The 4,746-nt window shown below is 33.2% G+C and overlaps 1 pseudogene; it reads right to left on the bottom strand.

Annotated features, from left to right (window-relative positions):
- Positions 1 to 4,746, bottom strand: part of LOC102592673 (disease resistance protein RGA2-like) — a 37,029-nt pseudogene that overhangs the window by 20,636 nt on the left and 11,647 nt on the right.

Below are 4,746 nucleotides of genomic sequence, written 5' to 3'. Positions count from 1 at the left end.
TTATTATATCATCAAAATTATTTTCCTCAAGTACTCGAGGTTATGGAATATACCCTCTTAGGATAGAACGACTTACTTCATCAGAATAGTGGTACCTCATATTACGCTAAATTTCAAACTCATTCAACGACAATAAATCACACAAAAAAATTTAAAATAGCAAGAAGAAGAAGAGTAGAAGATTAGAAAAAATAATGGTTGAAAAATAGAGAGGAAGTCCATCTATTTATAGTCAACAAAGGGTAGTATGAACAAAAAAAAATTGTGTCTTATTTGAAAAATCATGACCTTTCCGAGAAGTCACAACACTTTGGAAAATTCACAACTTTTTTAAAAAGTCACAACTCTTTGGAAAAGTTACAACTTATTGAAAAAGTCACAACTCTTTGGAAAAGTCACAACTTATTGAAAAAATATATATATATATATATATATATATAGTAGGGAGACTAGTACTTTTGGTCCCTCAGTCATAAATTTTAATTTTGATCCTTGCGATAGATGAATCAACATATTTAACCTTTGATCCTTTTAGGTTGGAAATATGTTATGCTCAGAATCTTTTTAGAAATATGTTGTTGTATTAACCTAAAATATGGAATAATAAATATAAGTTTAACATAACACATTGATAACTGAATGGTGGAATGGTTAATAATTATATTAAATGAATTAATAGAATTTTACTTACAGTATATAATGGAGCGTGTTGTGAATCCTGGACCGATTGATCGTACACTTCTTCTCTACTCAGCATGAGCATAAATCAGAATTGTTATAGAAAGGTGAGATATCATTTAGTAGCCTTATGAGGACGGTGCGCATGAATGTTGCCTGTAATTTATTTCATTTGCACCGACCTCATGGACGTGTTGATGAGATCTTACGTAGGTCCGGACTGTATGATGTAGTTTGTGTGGGCAGGATGCAGTATGATTGTGCCCTTGTTACAGCTATGGTTGAGCATTAGAGGCCAGAGACTTATTGCTTACACTTACCTTTTGGTGAGGTCACGATTACATTGCAGGATGTGCAGGTCTTGTTTGGTATACGCATTGATGGTGATGTTGTGTACATGCAGGATGCTGCACGGAGGATTTGTCCTTGGCGTACTTTATTAGAAACACTCACAGGATGCGCCATAGCACCTACTGATATGGATGGTGTGAGTCGGGTGAGGATACATAGCATTACCGGCTACTTGCGAGATCAGTTACAAGTAGATCCAATAGGAGATGCTACTCCAGTGGAGCGGGTTGAGAAGATTGCTAAACTTTACATGCTTGTTATATTGGGGGGCATCTTATTTCCGAACACGTCGGGGAACCTTATTAGCTTACAATACTTAGCATTCCTATATCCCATCCACAACGTAGGTAAGTACAGTTGGGGCAATGCAGTGTTGGCCTACTTGTACCGTGCACTTTGTCGGGCATCTATCGGTAATGTGGTTGACATTTGCGGATTTATTCCTCTCCTTCAGGTAACTTTACTAAAGTTTTAAAATACATTCAAATACAAAGAATCTTTAACATTACACCGTACAAGATTTTTTTTTCTATATTCAATTTTTTAAAATATTTAAATTACATACAAATAATTTCTAAAAACTATTAAAAATATATAAATGTAATTGTTAATTTATTTATTTTTGTTAATGATGATAGTTTAATTATTCTGTTTGTCACATTAAGGTTTGGTGTTGGGAGAGGATCTTGCATGTACAACCATCAACTCCTCTGCCGCATGATGGTGACGCATTACTTCCATATGCTAGGCGTTGGACGCGTGGAGTTGATAGGGATATTGAGTCACATCATGTTCTTATCCCGATTAGAGACCAGCTAGACCGCATAACGGAGGATTAGGTACATCAAATAATATTTGCAACTCTTTACTAGTTTTTAATTTTTTTTATATAAATTACATATAAAAGTAAATTATATAAAAGTAAATCAATAATAATTTTATTTGTATACTAAGTGGTTAATGTTGATTTTATCTAATTGTTATATTTTAAAAATAGTTTTGATGAACACCGTATAATGAGATTTTACATACACTGCCTCGTTATTGTACTGTCGATGAGCCTTTATGGATGGCATGTGTGCCTATGCTTTGCCTAGAGATTATTGACACTACTACAAATTCAATTATTAGTGACGAATTATTTTGTCACTTAAAAATCATATTTCGTCACAAAAAAATATTTGTGACAAAAAAAGGTTCATCAATCATGTGTCTCTAAATCATGGGTCACTAAATGTATACAAAGACGATTTAGTGTTTCGTCACTAAATGAAGTTACATTTGCTACGAAAATTAAATAACTTTTGTCCCTCAATGCATAATATTTATGACGAACTCATTCATCAAGAAAAGCATAAGAAACTATAGTTAATAATATAATTTTGTCACTAAAAAGGTTATTAATGCCGACAAAACTATCTCGTCACTAATTCTTCAATTGAATTAGTGACGACATCAATTGTCTCTAAAATTACATAAATTTCGAAGTCAAACAAAAATAGTTTTGTCACTAAAGACATTCTTTTATACACAAAAATATATTTTGTCCCCAAACATACAATTTAATTAGTGACGATTTTGTTTTTTACAAAAATGGCTTACAATTTTGTAGCTGAAAAATATGATTTTGTCACTAAATACAATGTTCAATGTCATTATGAAGCATCTTTCTTCTATCTTGTGTGTCCTTTCACTTGTTTGAAGTGAGAAAATAATTGAGATATTACTCCCAACTTTATTGATAGCACACTCAAACTTATTGCTACACAACTCCTGAATAAAAAAATGAAAGAAAATTTAAAAAGAACTCCTACAAAACTCAGAGTCACTTAATCATTTTTGTATATTCATTTTTCTCATACTAATATATCACATGTTTGGACCTAATAACATAAAAATGTAACTTAATATTGTAATCACCCAATCAAGTCGTGTTGTTCATCGAATGTCTAATCATTTGACATACAATAAAGGAGTTATTTGAATAGGTTGATAGTTCATCTGTTTCAAATTGTATTTTTTTGTTGAATAGTTTGTGATACTTATTACAATGTGATTTTGACATAACTTATATCGTATTACGTATATAATATTTTTAGGAGACTCACATGTGAAGAATGTGTCCAGAACTAGTATTTTAATAAATACAGGACACTACACTATTGAATAAAATCAAAATCCACACTGTCCAATTTTTACAAAATGCCATATATATAACTTAATTGAGAAAAAAACTTGAAATTCCGACTTAAGCCATGATACACAAATCACTTTTATATCAAAATTTAATTTATGGCTGGTTACTTATGCAAACAATAAAAACTTGAAATTCTTTAACAATCTGTCAAAATCATCTCCAACATGTTGATAAATCACAACATAAGTAATAATGTAATATAAATATCATATTGACGTTATTAAACTATGAGAAGATACAGTTAGCTATAAGACTAATTCTGATTCTTAATATGAAAATTTTCAAATATTTATTGTTACAGACCCAAGAAAATTCAAGTATAATACAAATAGATGTTACAAATAGTTGATTTGCTTCCAAAAGAAAATCAGAAAATTACATCTAACTAGGAATACTGATAAAGAAACACATCAGAAATGTGAGCAATTTTGTACCAGTCTTCTCCTATTCCCTTCTCACATCGCTTGGCCAGTGTTGGACAATACCTAACTGATAAATTTGTGAGGGCTGTTAGGTGCTGCAATCCTTCAGGTAAACATTGTAGCATGTCACAGTATGTTATGGATAACTGTGTGAGTGAAGTTAAACCTTTCACCCCTTCCTCGGGGAGACCCTCTAGTGTGCCACAATATTTAATTTCCAGACTCTTCAAAGCATTGAGACTAGCCAGGCTGATAGGCAGCTTTTTGAGATTCTTAAAGAAAGAGATTTTCAAGTGTTTGAGATTTGCAAGGCTTTTGAACATCTCTTCTGGGAGTGAAGTAGCTTCTTTGTTAAAGCTAATGTGGAGGGAAGTAAGAGCCCTAAGATTAGATATGGACCTGAAACCTGTTGCATCTGCCTCCCCCACAAATTCCAATTTCTTGACAGAAGAAAGGGTAGGAATAACAAACACAGGGCACTCATCAATCTCCACCTCTTTAAGCATAGGGAATTGCTCTTCTCCTTCCTTTTTCAGCAATCCTTTCAGATTATGAAATTCGCCTATAAAAAGTTTTCTCAGAGATGGAAACCTTCTTCTTGTAGGGAATCCAGAATCAACATACTCCAATTCCGCAGACCCGTTCTGTAACTCTAGACTTTTTAGACAAGGCAGCTCACCAAAGGGTGGTAAGCATGAGCAGTTTTTGCAACCCCTGATTTCAATAGAGACAACATTTTTCAAAACTGAGTGATTCATCCAGTCTGGGAGACGGATTCCTCTGAAGCCACTGATTCTTAAACAAGTCAGATTGGAGTGTGGTTTGAGGGCTTCAAGCACTTCAACTTCTTCTGATTCATATCTATGTGGACGTTCATCTTCATCCCAAGTCATGCTTAAAGAATGCAGATTTTCTTTTGCAGATAAATTGGCTTCTTTTGCATCCATATCATTCTTCACTCTCTCAAGATGCGTGATTTCAATTGAGCCATAGAGATTCAAGTTTCTTAATTCACTAATTTGAGGACTTTTCTTCCTTCCCACTGCAAAGTGATCAAGAGTCTTAAGGCATGTCAAAGATGCTATCCTTGGTGGCATA

Source organism: Solanum tuberosum, unplaced genomic scaffold (genome assembly GCF_000226075.1).
Source record: "Solanum tuberosum cultivar DM 1-3 516 R44 unplaced genomic scaffold, SolTub_3.0 scf00683, whole genome shotgun sequence".
Lineage (NCBI taxonomy): Eukaryota > Viridiplantae > Streptophyta > Magnoliopsida > Solanales > Solanaceae > Solanum > Solanum tuberosum.
The sequence above is the reverse complement of the archived record's forward strand: the minus strand, read 5'-3'. Positions and strand labels throughout refer to the sequence as shown.